The following is a 17,563-nucleotide window of genomic DNA, read 5'->3' as shown; positions in this document are numbered from 1 at the left end:
ATGTCCTGAGATCGGGGAGGCTCTTGCTGTCTGGGTTGCGCAGTAACGTTACCCCTCATACTGCTACTGTTGGCCGTTTTGGACGTACCGCTATTTTATTGGCATGCCAGCTGATCTTGGCCGTTTGGATTGATCCCACGATACAACCAACATTGAGAGCGTGGTATTCTAAACTTGCGACAACAATGCAGCTGACCCGCCTCAATCAGCTCTCAACGGGCCGCACTCTGGATGCTACCTCTATGGCTCACTGGACTACTTGTTTTGATTTACTACCATTGGATATGCAAACTCAACTTTTAAATAATGGATACAAAATTGTATGGACATGAATGTGGTTTTCCCAAGGTTTATGCTTCCCTGCTATTGTCGCCATTTGACTTTGCTGTTGGTTTTCACACCATCTCCTGGGGGGAAGGGGGGGGGGGAAGGGAGTTACAGGGAAGACAGAGGAGTGGAAGGGTATAAGTGGTTGTGATGGATGTTGGGAGGCGTGAGTGGGGGATGAAAATATTGGAAAAGAAGGGAGATATGCGGGGCTGACACATTTGTACGGTTACTTGTCTGCCAACGTTTATTGTGCGATGTTGCTTTTACATTCTTGTTATTGGTTGGTATAATTTACCTCTATAGAGGCTGTTGAAAATGTCAGCGCATGTTTCCTAATAAAAATGATTTTGACAAAAAAAAAAAAAAGAAAAGCCTCGGGGTCATCCCCAGGTCCCATCTTTTCCAGATGAATGTTCAACCCAAAGTCCCCCTGGCCTAGTCCAACGGCCGCAACAGCCTGTTGTGGAGTTCCTGCCAGTCCTGGGATGTGCTGAGCCCTCCAGAGCTGCGATACAGTCTGCTGCTCTTCCAATAATTGTAACAAGGGAAGCTGCTGTCTTTGTTGATGGTCCATCAGTTGCTGCACCATCTGCTGCATCCCTTCCTGTTGTTTTTGCATCTGATCTGCCATCCAGTTCAAAATCTCCTCCGACGCCATATCTAAAAAAAATCGAGAGAGAACCCAAGTGCGGCTTCGCGATAGCCTTCCCACTCCAAGAGTTCTTGGTTCCTCCTCCCTGCACCCTCACCCCGGGTCTCTGGCCCCTTACCAGATTCTATCCTTTAAAGGCTTTTTTTTTTCTCTACTGAACGACCTCCGCCCCATTACTTGGGCATTACACCATCTGGAATCCTCCTCAGGGCTCCCTTTATACCTTTACCTTCAAGAGGTCTAGCTTTCCCTGACATTATGGATTTAATGTCACTGCCTACTAAGGATTTCAATTAAAATAATTATTTCCAAAAGAGGCTCACTGGGGATTTGGCTTCACAGAGCACCGCTGTCCCAATATACTTAAGTTTGTAAAACTACCCAGTGGCCACTGGCACTGATGCCCAGAGCACAGAGAAACTGAGTGAGTTCAATTAAAAAAATGCAGTTAACAAAAAAGCCGGAATTGGCACAGCAGGAAAATCGATGAAATATATTTTTCAATGGAAATTCTAGCAAACTAGCTAGAAATTGAATATATCTCTCCCACCCACAACACCCAAATGGTGCTTGCAACCTACCCCAGGGGGTGAATTAAGCAGCAAAATGCCACTGCTAGTGCTAGCAGCTTCTCTCCATGGCACAGAGAGACCATCTCAGATCAACTAAAAAAAAGTGCTTAAAAAAAAAAAAACAGGGCTAGCTGGCACTGCAACCAAATGCAGAACAAATATCTTTCTATCGAAGTAGCTAGCTAGCAATTGAATATGAATACAGATTTGAGAACTCATACTACCTCTGAGTGCAACCACTTTCCACAGACGAGACCACCTCCCCATACCACCTCTGCAAAGAAAGTGCGTGGCTCGGCGCATGCTTAAGTATAAATAGTGAAGGGTCATCAGCAAAATCGTCACTGACCACTGAGTGAGAGCGCGATTGGCTGCATTGCAAAAATTCTTACCGCTGATACGTTGCATTCTGGTCTCCTTGCCAACCTGTCTGATCCACTTTGACAGGGCTGTGAGGCCACTGATGACTCACAGGAAAGAGCTGGATTTTGGCTATGGATACACCCAAATGGCATTCTCCTATTTCAAATGGCCGCTAAGAAATCACTGCGAGGCGCCAAATGTATGGAACGGATGATATGTTGTATTCATGGGGGATCGCGATACATTTCACGACCCCATGAATACAACGAATATGGACCTATACGTTATGGATTGCCAATACATTGCAAACGAATGCACACCCCTAGAATCATCACCTAAATGTCCTAGAGGACTAATATCTATGTTGACCACTTCTGTTTCTACTCCCGAACTTGCCACAGGTACACCAAAGGATGACTTCTCTTTATCCACAGTACTTATCCTTACTTTGTCGTCATCGCACGGTGCATCCACAGGCTGAATTGGTTCCTCTATCTCCTTAAGCCTCATCCTATTTGCATAAGACATTGCGCAGTTATGAAACAAAGGTTGCAACTTTTCTCATACAGTCAGAAGCAACATGGCCTTCTTCACCACAGTTTGTACAGACCTGTAGTTCACAGTTCCTTGAAAAGTGGCCACTGATACCACATTTCCTGCACACCTTAGGCTGACCCACATAAAATGCAGCTCCTTGAAAGCTACCAATCTGGTCTCTATTTGGAATATGATACCAGTCTTTAACAGCTGTGTCGTACCTTAATCTAACCTCAAACTTCCGAGCCCCAGTCTTGATGCCATCTTCATCCTTCACATCATAGCCATGAATAACTTGAAAAAATTGCGATAGCCAGGTAAAGATATCCTCAAATCTGACTAATTCATTATACATGATCACAGTTACAACATGCCTTTCCAGTCTGGTCAATGGAGTACAATCAAAGTTTTTCAAGGGAAGGCAAGGCAAGAGACAAGCCTCAAACAACTGGAATGTGGAGAAGACGACCTCAAACTTCTTTCTTCCTTAGCAGGGTGAAAATATAATCCAAGTGCCGCGGTTTCATCTTCAGGACTTCTTGCAAGATCTTTCGGCTAAACATCAAAGGCTCAATCTGGAACTCTCCTCGGGCTTCAAAACGAATAATGTTTTGGTGCACCCCCCCCCGGCCACCATCTTCGGAATCACCAAACCCAGATCTCCCACCGACTGATGAATCCTTCATCCACTCGCCGGCCTCTAACTAGATCAGGCTTAACAGGGGTTAGGCCGAAGCAAGCATTCCACCTGATCTTAGCCAAAAGGCCGAGAAGCAATACCCACTGGATCTCTAGGAACTCAGGGCCCTGATTGGCGACATCAGGGTTAAAAACCTTGACCTAGAAAGCTGCCACCTCAAAGAAGCCCTTCGCCCACCCAGAAGCATCCGTTTCAGGCACTGTAGTTCAAAAGCCGGCATGCTGCCATGCGGGCTCAAGTTCATGCTGCAAAGGCGATCTGAAAGCAAGCGATAAATATATGAAATTAAGCGATTTGCAAGAGCACTCCAAGGTGACTGGAGTGGCAAGAGGCCTGTCCTCTGAGTTTCAGCAACCGTGAGTTTGATCCCGGATTGGAGGAATAAGGAAGGAGGCGGAACAGAGATACTAGTCAAGGCTTTTTTGTTCTTTTTTCCTTTTTCTTCTTCTTCTTGCCTCCACTCTCAACAAAACTTTTATTTGCATTCTGCCATCCCCATTTTGCCGAAAAATCATGGTCCTCCTGAGCACGTGTTCCATATTACTGGTAATTCAAAGGGCTACGAGGTGAAAGGGTGGGGCAGGGCAGTGGGCGGAAGGAATTCCTGCACAGAGCCAAAGGACCTGTTCAAAATGACTTGGCCATGGAAGAAAGGAGTAGATACTTGAAGCGCAGCACGGCAAATGAGGGAAAAAACAAAAAAAAACAGCTCTCTCCCCTATGCCTGGAAAAATGCTTCTGTCTTTTATACCTTTGAATTTCTGGGTGGAAGTGCACCGCACCCGGATGTACTGCAATACCAGGGCAATGCCTGGAGTGGACAGAGCAAGCCCTCGTTCCGGCTCCCTGTTCCAACAATCCGTTTAATACAGGGTCCCCAGATAGGGGACGTATCAGATATTAAACTGATAAGAACAGATTGTTTTTTGTTTTGGTTTTTTTTATTAATAAACAGTTCAGTTATATACAAGTTAATTCAATAATTTACAGCTTATTTTTACTTTCCTTATTTACAAACCTTGCATGCATTATCAAGTCCCTTATTTTCCTATCAACTTTGCTTTATGTGTCTCATACCATTCTTAACCATTGCCAATTACTGTCCTTGTACCTTCTGAATCGTACGTGATTCTTTAATTACGAAAGAAACATCAAATATATATTTTTACTAGTTTGCGTTTACCTTTTTTTTTTTTTACCAATTTGTTTCTTGCATTCCAAATTACTACCTTTGCTATACTTATTACAGTCCACATTATCAAATAGCCATCTGTCTTTTTGTCAAGGTTCTTTACTTTTCCCACCATTTCCTCTATCAGCTTCAGAGGTTTGTACTTGTTTAAGAGGCCAGTCACTTTTCCCCAAAACCAGACTAACTGTCTTATATCCCCAAAACACATGGCTTATTGTCTCAATTGCTCCACTCTCTCTCGGGCAATGTTCCTGTTCTGTCAATCCATGCCTCTTCAAAATTTCTCTGATTGAAAGCTTGTTATGAACTATGCGCCATGCCAAGTTCTTTGCTTCATTTCCTATCTCTTTTGGTTGTATCGCTTTCCAGTCTACTTTCTCTCCAACCCATTTCTGCTTTGTTAGCATTTTCTCTTTTACTTTTGTGTACATTTTTTTGTAGTCAGCCAAATCTTCCTTGTTCACTATTTCTGGATGGGCCTTCAGAAAGAGGACTGTTTTCTCATAGTGCCATGGCCTTGTGTCTGCACGTGGCCTTGTATTGTCCTGTGAAACTAGGCTTCTTACTGCTGAAGAAAGCCAGAACCAAGCAAACAACTGTGACTTATGGTTGCAGGGGCGCAAAACTGCTTTACAGGTTTCATAAACATAGATGCACTCCAATTTTGCTGGCAAGCAGGGAACATCTTGTCCTCCTTCTAGTTTCCTGTACATTATTTCTCTTTCCACATACTCATATTTTCCATCTCACAGAAACGAGAAGACCATTCTTGTTAATCTGAGTTTCTCTTTTGTCGGCATCGGATATACTCTGGCCAGATAAACTAGAGTAAGAAGCAAATCGGCCTTTATCACTAGAATTTTCCCAGTCAATGTCAGTTCTCTTGACTTCCACATGTCAACTTTCTTCTTCACTTGTTCCAGCTTCTCTGTCCAGTTTTTCTCAACTGATTTCTCATGAAAGAATGTCACTCCTAGCACTTTCATACCATCCTCACAAACTTCTAATCCAAGTTTCTTTTCTTTCCTTCCTCTCCACTTTCCACAGTACATTATCATGGACTTGCTTACGTTCACTTTTGACCCTGTCGCTTTGCTGAATACTTCCACGTGTTCTGTGACACAGTTCAATGAGCTTTCTGTTGAAAAGAGAGTTGTATCATCCGCATACTGCATTATCTTTGCTTCTTTCCCTCCTCCTCCCGGGATGTGCACCCCTTTCATCCTTGTGTCATTTCTTATCTTGTTTGCAAAGGGTTCCATGTACAGTACATATAAAAGAGGGGATAGGGGGCAGCTCTGCTTCACCCCTCTATCCAATTTTACTGGCTTTGTTAAGAACCCATTAACACTAATAGAGCTTTCCACTTCTTTATATGCAATCTTGATTCAATTGATGAACTTTCCTCCAAATCCTATCCGGCTTAGGATTCTGAACATTACGTTTTGATGGGCTCTGTCAAAAGCCTTTTCTTGGTCCAGCTGACAATGCACAAGGGCACGTTTCTTTCCTCTGCCCATGCCATGACATCTCTCATGAGCTGCAAGTTTAATGTTGCTGATCTTTCTTTTACACCACATGTCTGATCTTCTGCTACTACATTTCCCATTACTTCCTTTAGTCTTCTGGTCAATACTTTTGCCCATATTTTGTAATCGACTGTAAGTAGTGCAATGGGCCTCCAATTTCTTAATTCTTTCTCCTCCCCTTTCTTGTATAGTAGGGTCACCACTCCTTTCCTCATGCTCTCTGGCATTTTATCTTGTTCTTGTATCGCTCTGTACACTGTGATCAGATCTGGTCCCACCATCTGCCAGCACTTGGCATAGACCTCTTTAGGTATACCGTCGCATTCAGGGGTCGTCCCATCCTGGAGGGATTTCAACGCTTCTTCTATTTCTTTGCTTGTAAATTCTCTTTCTAATTTTTCCTTCTCTTCCTCCCCTAGATGTTTGTCTATCTGCATCAGCAGTTCTTCTGTTTTTTCTTCTTCAATTTCTCTTTCTCTAAATAGCTTTTCATAGAACTCTTCAACTCCTTTTAGCGTTCCATCCAAGCTTTTTTCCTCCTTTCCATCTATTTGGGTTTTTTTCAATTTATAGTTTTATTATTTTCAATAGTAACAAACAGTAGAGCCATAAACATGTCAGAACATTATATCAAAAATAAGAACAAAAACATGCCCTGTGTCTCCAGATGTCCCCCCATCCCTCCCCCCTCACACCTATCCATAAGCTCTTACAATCTATGCCTAACACATTACTTTGAGTACTCTAGAAGATAAGTAACTAAGTTCAGAGTATGACCCTGGGTATATCGGAATGATGTCATTATATTAGGGAAAGCAACTACATAGCCTGCTGTTTTTCCCACTGTATATATGGTCTCCAGATCATCTGAAACTTAGATAACGAGTTGTGTTTCTCTGCTGTAATTGCTGCCATTTTACAATAAAAGGTGTACTTTATGTTATACTATACGAATAGAGAATAATTCAGTCTGTTTCCAATGACTTGCTATTGCCATCCTGGTTGCAATAAAAACTTGTTGACAAAATGACATGTCTGATTTATCTAGAGATAGTGGTGGATAATTAAGTAGTATAAATCCAGCATTCTGAATGCCACGTACACCCAAGAGTCCTTCAATCCACAAGGCTATCTCCCTCCACAGATGCTGCACTCACTTGCAGGACCACTACATATGAAGAAACGTACCAATATGTCCGCAGTCCCTCCAACATAATTCACTTATATGTGGATATTTATGATGCATTGTATGTGGTGTGAGGTACCTCCGAGTGATCAGCTTGTAGCAGTTCTCTTGTAGTGAAGCAGACACTGAGTATTTGCAAGCAAATGCATAAACCTGCACCCAGTCTTCTGCAGTCAGGGTACGCCCCAAGTCTGTTTCCCAACTCTTAACATGCGGATAAGGCTGGATCTCCATACCAAGTAGTAAGGTATACAATCATTCCTCTTTTTTTTTATCAATGTCTTCACAATAATGCTCAAATAATGTTTTGCCCTGTCATAAAGATGATAAAATCAAGGGTGTGTGCAAGAAATGAGTTACTTGGCATCCAGCTAGGAAGTCCCCTATTGGTAATTGGTATACGATTTGTATTTCTGTCCATGGCATTAAGGAACCTCCCCGGAATAGATGTTCTATATGGGTAATGCCTTTTGCATGCCATGCACTAAATGAGCGACTTTCACGACCCGCTCTAGATTGAGCATGATGATAGACAAGGTGGAATAAAAATACACCCTATTACCCACTAGTCATTCTTTCCACTTAGATCACAATTTCATGGTTGTTTCCAATGCCAGGGATATTTTCCCTTTTATAATCCCGGTGTGACAGGGTTGCCACGCCATAGCTGCTAACGGCATCCCCCCTGCTAATTGTTCTTCAAAGGACACCCATTGCTTCACAGAAGCCTTCCTATGCATGTCAGGAATTGCATTCAGTTGTGCTGCTGCGTAGTACCATTCCAAGTTCGGTACACCTAAATCGCTTCTGCCCCGAGGTTGATAAAGCAAGCATCTAGATACCCATGGAGGTCGCCTGTGCCAGATAAAATCAAACAGGATTTTTTGCCACGAGCGCAGTATAGCTGGACTAATGTAAATTGGTAATGTAGTAAAGAGGTATAGTAACCTGGGTATCACGTTCATTTTTACTATAGCAACACATCCTAGCCAGGAATAATGTTCCCTGTCCCATTTTTGAAAATCACATTGAATGGTGTGAAGTAACAGTGTATAATTAAGATGGAAAAGATCCTTCACTGCAGGACCAATATGAACTCCTAAATATATGAGCGAGGTTGTGGCCACTTTAAAAGGATAGTGTCGCTTCAACTCCTGAATAGTAGTCTGGTCAGCTGAGATATTTAATAGCTCTGTTTTATCCATGTTAATCTTGAATCCGGACACGGCGCTAAAAGCACGTAGCTCTTCTGTGACACCCCGGATAGATTTAGAGGGATTAGTAAGAGTCAGCAGAATATCATCCGCAAAGAGTGATATTTTTAAATGCAAGGTCCCCAATTGTATTCCCTCTATCTGGTCGGATTCCCGAACTCTAGTGGTAAGAGGCTCCAAGAAGAGAGCGAACAAAACTGGGGATAGAGGGCATCCCTGTCTGGTTCCCTGTTGTACGGGAAATAGGTCTCCATACCCTCCATTGACCTTAATCCTAGCACAGAATCGTGATACAGACTTTTTACCCATCCCAAAAATTTAGGCCCGAAGTGCATCTTTGCCAATGTTGCAAATAAAAAGTCCCAATGCACTAAATCAAAGGCCTTTTCAGCGTCAATGGCTAAAAGGACCATTGGAACCTTTTCTGTTTGAGCCCACCATAGTATATCTGTAACCTTACGCACATATTCCACTGCCATTCTTTGTGCAATAAAACCAACTTGGTCCCTATGTATTAATTGGGGGAGGATGGTATTTAAGTGGGCCACCAGGACTTTCACTAAAATTTTCAAATCTATATTAATTAACGAAATTGAGCGATAAGACCCGAACTGGGAGGGGTCTCTCCCTGGCTTCGCTAGAATTGTTATACCTGCCACATTAGAGTGAATGGGTAGGGGGTCTCCTTCCCTTAGACTGTTGGAAAAAATCAGTAAGCGGGCCTAAAAGCTGTGTGCTACATTTCTTATAACTGCCCGTGAAACCATCATGCCCTGGGGACTTTCCAGCCATGAGATCTTTAATGGCTGTTTGCACTTCCACGATATTAATGGGGATGTCTAAGAATTGTTGTTGGGACTCCGTAAGATCAGGTAAAGGCACAGATTGTAAATATTTGCCTATAGCTTCAGGAATAATTGCCTAGTCTTTACTGTACAATAAGGAGTAAAAGTTAGTAAAACATTCTTTGATATCCTGCGTAGCAGTTAATATCCTCCTTTTGCAACTCCTAAGTCCAGTCGACCCACCAGAACGGCTAATTCAGGCACCCTACTTGTACCCTCCCTTAAAACTTCCCGTCTCTCCTCCACACGTGATCGTGCCCTCTCGATTGCAGGTCCTACTCATTGGAACACACTACCGCCTGACATACACCTTGAACCATGTATGAACAACTTCAAAAAGAAATTAAAAACATGGTTATTCAACCAAGCCTACCCAGAATAAAAGCTATCCCTCTGTGCTAAAGTAGACCACAATACTTTACTCCTTTCCTCATATTGAGGAACTATATTTTGTTATACTCCCTTTCCTCATCTTGAGGAACCACGTTTTGTTATCCTATCTTTTCTCGCCTACCTTTCACTATCCCCTCTCCCAGTTGACTTCCCTGTTAAAATGTAATTTCCAAGCTTAACCTGTTTAATGTAAACCGACATGATGTCCACAACTAATGCCGGTATATAAAAATGTTTAAATAAATAAATAAATAAATAAATACATACATACATACATACATACATACTATCCTTGACCTTGGCTATGTTATTCTGGGTAAAGCGCTTTTTCAATTGTCTGGCAAGGATCCGTCCTGCTTTATTATGACCCTCGAAATAACTCTGTTTAGTGCGATCTAGAGTGTGTGCTATTTGAGAGAAGTCCAGCAAGTTCAGTTCAGTGCGTGCTGCTCGAAGCTTTTTCAGAGTGGCATCACTAATAGTGTGTGAGTGTTGTCATGCAAGTGAGCTGATAATACGCGCTAATTCAGTTCGCCCCTTTGCCCTCTTTTTCCGTAAAGCTGAGGACAATGCAATAAAGAGCCCACAGCCTCCACTGAACCTGTATTAAGCTTAAAATAGTCCTGGAGGTGGTCTATGATTGCTTTGCTATTAGCGGGATCCCGCAATAAATCATCCCGTAATCTCAAAAATAGTAAGCCCGGGTCCGGATCAGCCACCAACACCGTGGCCCAGACCTGAGCATGGTCAGACCAGGTGATATCCCTTATGCCTACGTCTGTAACCTGATTTTGTATGCCTTTATTATGAATATAAAGTCAATTCTCGAGTAGGTGTTCTGAGGATTTGAGAAAAACGTGTATGCTCAAGCTGTCGGGTAGTGCTGCCTCCAATTATCAATTAATCCCCAATTATGTATAAGGGCAGATTATTCTGATGTGGCCTTCCAGTCTCCCGCAGTCCTATAATTTGACGTGTCCACCCTAGGGTTATGTACCAGGTTATGATCCCCGCCCCATAAGAGTTGTCCCTCTGTGAAATTAGTGAGTACGTCTACCAAAGAATGCAAAAATGGGCCCTGATCAGTATTGGGTGCGTATACATTTACTAAAGTGAGCACTTTCCTGTCAATTTGTATTTTCAATAAAAGATAATGGCCTAACAGGGCCACTAAATGTGACATGTATTCAAAAGTGACCTGTTGGGCAATAAAGATGCCTACCCCAACATATCTAGTGTTTTTTGTACTAGCAGCTAAGTAATAATTGGAATACCCTTTAAATTACAATAGCCGTTCATGGTGCTTGCGCACGTGAGTTTCCTGGACCATAGCTATATCTACATGTTGGCATAGGAGATCACACTGCAGCAATTGCCGCTATGTGTGAGAGTTAAGGCCCTTAACATTAAGGGACCACAATTTTAGAGCCATCCCATATACCAGTTATTCTGTGAGCTGCCACCCCTGTCTCCCTTGTCATTATACATACCCCAATGCACATCATAGCAAAATTATAACAAAAAATATTCCCTGTGAGCTCATGGATATTCCCCCCCCCTCAACCCATCCCACTTGTGTCAAATGTATACAACTCCTGGATACCTCTTATCTTTGGGGGGTCTGTCACTCCAACAAGTAAGCCACTTACTGTAAACATGATACAACTGTCTCATTCTTGTTCTCAGTCCTGAATCAGCCATTAGTTTCTGGCATAAAAGTGCTATGTCTCTAGCATTTTTCAAATGTCACAAAGTCAACCTGTGTTACATGGCAGTAGCCATCCAGCCTGTGTGTTCAGATGTGTATGTGTAGTAACTTCTCCTTTTAGCACACCGTTGAGCTATCAACCTTCCGCTGGGTATCCTGAGGTGTCCACTTCTGGTGTTCCAATCGCCTAGTGTTTCCCACTCTCTGCCAGCATGGTGTATTTGTTATTTTATAGGGCAAAATCTCCAATCTGGTGTCAGGGAGAGTGAACGGTAGGTTCGCTTTTTGGAAAACCTCTTGTGCTTCACTTAAGTTCTTAACTCTGTGCGAAGCGCTTTCCATGGTGAACCTAAGATTGAAAGGGAATGTCCAACTATATCGTATATTATGTTCCCGTAGAACGGAAGTTTCAGCCCACATTTCAATACGTTTGCGCAGTGTGATCACTGCCAGGTCATTATATATGTAGATTTTATGGCCTTCCCATAGCCATTCTCGCTGTTTGCTCGATGTTGCATACAGCAGTGATTTTTCTTGATAGGTCTGCAGGCAGATCAACATATCCCGTGCCTTCTCCGCCAGTCTTGGGACTTGGGTTCTGTGCGACCTTTCAATATGAAAAGTAAATGCTCCTCCATGCCCTCTATGTTTTCTGCAGTCCCCGAAGCCATGATGAAGCTAAAAATTTTCAGCGCCACTTCCCGGCAATTAGGATATTCCTTCAGCTCCGGTATGCCACGGATATGGATATTATTTCGACTAGACCTGTTTTCCAGGTCTTCTACCTTTTCAGCGAGAATAAGTTGTTCCGATTTACTTAGTTGTTGTTCTTCCCTCATTTTTTTCAGAAGATCCTCTTGCCTTTCCACTCTTACATCTAATTCGTCAACTCTTGTTCCCGTGGACATTAGCAATTGACTATAGGAGGTCCTGCTTATGTTGCTTAAGATCTGCCCATAACTCAATTAATCACTCTCTCAACTTGGAGCGAGAGGTTAGTTCAGACAGTGTTGCTGTCGCCGCGTGGTCAGACTCCATCTCGGAGGCCTGTTCCGATGTGGATGCGCCAAGGGCTTCGCCCGGTTTTAGGTAGGAAAATTGCGAGAGATCTGGGCTTTTTTTTTTTAATTCTTTATTTATGAATTTTCAACTTACAATAAGTATCATTCAAATTTTCACATATTCAAAATTCCTTTGAATATTTTTTAGGTGATACAAGATATTTACATATTAAAACCATATAATAATAGTTCAAACATAATATAAACATATCTTGTCACCAGATACAAAACAAAAGGGGGAGCACTGAGCAAAATATCTTTATAATTTAACAATACTCACAATTTAACAGAATTGTAGACTTTTATATATATTCCCCAACTAATATTTAGATTACAGCATTATTTTCCTCCTTGGGGTTCCTCCGTCCCTCTAGAAATCTCTCTAACTGAAGTGGATCATAAAAAACGTATCTGACTCCATCAACCCGCATGACACATTTGCATGGGAATCGTATCATTATTTGTATACCCTGTGTCCTCACCATATTGGCCAAAACAATAAATCTTTTCCTTTTCTCCTGTGTCTCCTTGGAGACATCTGGGTATATCCAGATTTTTTGGCCCAAGTAGAGAGAGGCTCGTTTTAACATAAAGGTTTTTAAGACCCTATCTCTGTCAAGGGACTTTTCAAACTTAACCAACAAAGTACCTCTCGATTCTACATGGGCTGAATAAGATGTTTCGATTAAATCTGTTAAATTCAAAGACTTATTATCTTGTTCCAATACATTTATTTTCTTTTCATTAACAAACTACACATTAGTTATTAGTGGAAACTGTTCAGGCTGCCATAACAGAATTTCCAAAAAGTAATTTTTTAACTGTTCCCTAGATGAAACCATTTTGCACTTGGGGAAATTGACCAATCTTAAGTTAGTGTACCTAACCTGATTTTCCAATATTTCAACCTTTTTACTTAAAAGAGTTTCTCCTTTAATAATTGATGATTGCACCTTCTCTATAGAAGATATATTCTCTTGCACTTTATTTATTACCACCCCATAGTTAATCACCATGGGGTTTAAATTTATCAATACATTTTGCATCTCTTTTATACTATTATTTAGTTTCAATATATTATTTTGTAAAGTATTCATAGCTCGCCAGAGCATTTCCACAGTTACTGATTTTTGATTACCAGGCAAGGCCTCGGGCAAAAAGGTTGAAGAAGATACGTTAACAGATAATTGAGTTGGAATGTTCCCCCTTGGGGGGGTTACTGCTGATTCTATAGATGACATTGAGGTCCTGGAACTTTCCAAGATCTCTCCAGCCCCCCTCATCTCTTTAGGAATAAGGATCCCAAGTTCCTTGCCCTGATCTTGACTATGTGGCTTTATAGCACTAGAGTCCGCCTCGAACATGTTCAGCTGTATCATCGACGTCCGAATGTCAGCTGAACCAGGATCTCCAGTGTTTATGCCACTTCTCGGAGGTGGGGGAATAGTTGGCGCCCCGGGACTTAAGCTCACTTCTCCCAATAGAGGTGTAGTTTGCTCTCCTAACACCTCTATAACGGGACTCTCCGGGGTTATCAGGTTTACCGGTGGGTAAACGTTTGTCAAGATTGTTTGTACTGGGGTAGGATTAACCGGGGTCGAGGCGTCCGAGCGAACCTTCCCCTTCCGCTTAGTGTGCGGCATATTCCCTACAAATAGCAAAGAAAAAAATGTCCCAAAAACAATTTGAATCTTTTACTCACAGTTTCTGCTAATCCAATACAAATTTACGAGTGAGAGATACGTTCCAGACCTGCTTCACATTCACCGTCTAAGAGAAAGGGCGCCTTCCCGCCTTCGCCGGCCAAAGCCACGCGCGCCGACGGCGGCGGTGCACCGTCTGCCCGTGTTCTTATGGGCAGTCGCACTCTCTGACGTCAATCAAACTCCTCCCTCTCTCTACCGAGGGGGGAGGGTCAAGTCCTCTCACCATGGCCTCACGGGTGGATCTTTAGTTGTTCCGGGCAGTTCTTTTTCTCCTATTTGGGTGAGTGGTGATGGTCCTCGCGCTTTCTCTCTCTCTTGGGCTCCCAGGATATGCGCCATCTGCCCGTGTTCTTATGGGCAGTCGCACTCTCCGACGTCAATCAAACTCTTCCCTCTCTCTACCGAGGGGGGAGGGTCAAGTCCTCTCACCGTGGCCTCACGGGTGGATCTTTACTTGTTCCGGGCAGTTCTTTTTCTCCTATTTGGGTGAGTGGTGATGGTCCTCGCGCTTTCTCTCTCTCTTGGGCTCCCCGAGATCTGGGCTTTTTCGCTTGGAAGCCATCGTGAATATTGGCTTGCCAAATATAGGAGAGATGAGTCGTAAACAGATGGATGCAGCTGATTCAGGTCGGCTTTATAAAGTACACTGGGAGTTCACACTCTAAGCAGCCATTCTTGTTGGTGACGTCAGCGCGCCCCCCTTTCCATCTATTTTAAGTGAAGAAATATATCCCTTCCTTTGCCTTTCTTTCCAAAAATATGCAAAAAATATTTTGAGCATGTTTCATCACTCTCTGCATGTTCTTTCCTTGCTTGGAAAGCAAACTCCTTTGCTCAGTCCTCCAAAAATTGTTTTACCTGACTTTTCAGATCATTGTATTTCTCATAATTCACTTCTTCACCCTTGTTTAATTTCCCGTGAAGGTGCTCTAGCTCCTCTTGGATTGCTTGCAGTTTTACGTTCTCTCTCCTCCTTTCTCTCATGCTTTATCTTATACAGAAACACTTTATTTTTTCCTTTACTTCTTCCCACCAGTGCACAATTGTTGGGTTCCCGTTTCAGCGTTCTCCACCCTCGACATAACTGTTCTAGTTCCTTTAAAAACATTTCCTCTTCCAGCAACTTTGCGTTCATTTTCCAATAAGCTGTTTTGCAATTTACTTGTGCTGCTTCAAATTCTGCTGTAATTATCTCGTGATCTGATGTCCAACAAGGGCTGACCTGAAAACCCTTAGCACTTGTTTTCTGAGAAACAAACATGTAATCCAGCCTGCTTGCTTTTGTTCCAGATGTGTTTCTCCATGTGATGCCTACATCTTTTTTATTTATTTGTCCATAGGCATCTATCAAGGCCCAATCTATTATAAGCCTCTCCAGTTCCTTGGCTGTCAGTTCTGTCTCTCTTTATCTAAGTTTAATATTAAAGTCGCCCCCTGATATGACAGTTTTGTTCGTCCCCAACAACACTGAAAGTTCTTTAAAGAAGCCCACCCTCTTATATCTGTCTACTGGTGCATCCACATTTATCAATCTGTATTTTCCCTCTCCCATCCTTATGTCTGCCCACAACACTCTACCAGGCACCAGCACTCCCGTATTCAATCAAAATTCTGTCATCCTTAAATAACATTCCCATACCATCAGAAAATACATTTCCAATCCCCCACAAAGAACACCCCCTTTCCACTCCCTTGTGAAAGTCATTACATCCCTTTCATCTCTTAAATGGCATTCCTGCAAAAACAAGACATGAAAGTGACAAGAAAAAAAGCATTTCTCTTAATCGGATTTCTCAGCCCTCTTACATTCAGTGAAGAAACTTTCAGCTCCATAAAGTATTTGTCTCTTGTTCCTCTCCTCTCCCTCTCCAGTCCCAGCCATCCCTGTAATATCTGAAAAAAAAAAGATACTGTCCCAGGGTTTAAATAGTTCTCATAACTTGAGCTTGTTTGCCCTCCAGATGCTTTCCACTGTCTCTTCCTGCTCCTCTTTCTTCTCACTTGCCTTTTCTCCTTCGTCCTCCTCTTCCTGTAAAGGGGCATAACGTGATCCCCTCAGCCCCTTCCTCCTTCCTTTCTTTGGAAACTTGGGGCCCATTTTCTTCTTCCTTTTTTTCTCTTCCACCTTTTTCCATTACATGTCATCTTCATCATTTTTGGCTATACTTGAGCTTTGTTCCTCTTCCATCGCTCCATCTCTTGCCAATGCTACCTCATTTGCAATTTCAGGCAGGCTGGAGGCTATCCCACCCTCAGGCTTCATTTTTGAGGCCTCCAAGTTCTGTTCCACTAGGGAACTGAAGGCTTCCTGAAGGATTGCTGTAGTTGTCTCATTCCCCTCTATGCCTTCTGGCCATGCCAGCTTTTGTGCCTCAGGCTCTGGTGCTTTCCCTTCTTTGAGCTCCTTTCCTGTTTGTTCCATATCGACATCACTGTCCTCCTTGTGCCATTGGCTGCCAGTCGGGATTTTCTCTTCCCTCTCCTCAGGCTTTCCTCTCTTCCTCTCGGCCAACTGCTCTCTTGTTCGATTGGTGTAGGAGTATGGACGGTTTCTGAACACATGACTTCTCTCTCCACATAAATTACAATTCCTTTCTTTTTCGCAAGCAAATGATGAATGTCTAGTCCCTTTGTAGTTACTGCACCATTGTTCTTCACAGCATTTGGCTAAGTGGTTCATAGCAGCACATTCCCTGCATCTCTTCTGTTTTCCTACGTAAAAGACATTACCTTTGCAAGAACCAATCTGTATCCTCTTTGGAATATGCACCCAGACCTTATCATATGGGTTATAACGCAATTTTACATGGAACTTTCTCAAGCCTGTTTTCACTCCGTCGTCATCTCTCACGTCAGTACCATTGATAACACCACAGTACTAATTTAGCCAGGTTGAAATATCCTGGTACTGGACCAATTTGCTGTATATAAGAACATTCAGGATTCTTCAGTTCACCTGGGTGAGGGGTGTGAACCTAAAGCCCTTTAAGGCATTAGCTTGCTTTTTCTCCTCCATTCTTTTAATACCATCTTCAAAAGCCAGGAAAGTGCTGAAGATGACTTCAAACCTTTTCCCTCCAGGGAAAGCAAACACGTAGTCAAGTTGCCTGGGTTCAAATCCCAATTCCTTTTGGAGAATAGCACGGCTGAACTGCATCCTTTCTATGGTAAAGTTATCCAAAATCTCAAAAGAGACAACATTCCGATGTGCCCAATTGGCCACCATAGTGAAGTGTATTCCAGACGTCGCTCTCTGACGCAGTATTCATCAGTCCTCCATCCGACTCACCAGCAGCATCCCAAAGCAGCTAAGACAAGCTTACCAGGGTGTTAGGCCAAAACCAGCATTCCTCCACCCCAGGGTCACTTGATCTTAGCCAAAAGGTCGAGAAGCGATACCCACTGCATCCCTAGGAACTCAGGGCATTCTTTGCCCTGACTGATGACATCGGGGTTAAAAACCTTCACTGAGAAAGCTGCCAACTCACAGAAGCCCTTCGCCTGCCCGGGAGCGTCCGCTCTCTTCCCTATGCCCGGAAAAATGCTTCTGTCTTTCATACCTTTGTATTTCTGGG

General features: G+C 42.9%; 1 non-coding gene across 1 annotated transcript; it reads right to left on the bottom strand.

Annotated features, from left to right (window-relative positions):
• Positions 1-3,920: 3,920 nt before the first annotated feature.
• Positions 3,921-4,113, bottom strand: LOC115086335. The gene has a single exon (XR_003855232.1). It is a non-coding gene; the product is annotated as a U2 spliceosomal RNA (small nuclear RNA).
• Between the last annotated feature and the right edge of the window lie 13,450 nt (positions 4,114-17,563).

This window comes from Rhinatrema bivittatum, chromosome 2, assembly GCF_901001135.1.
Source record: "Rhinatrema bivittatum chromosome 2, aRhiBiv1.1, whole genome shotgun sequence".
Classification (NCBI taxonomy): Eukaryota; Metazoa; Chordata; class Amphibia; order Gymnophiona; family Rhinatrematidae; genus Rhinatrema; species Rhinatrema bivittatum.
This window is presented reverse-complemented; position numbering and strand designations above follow the sequence as displayed.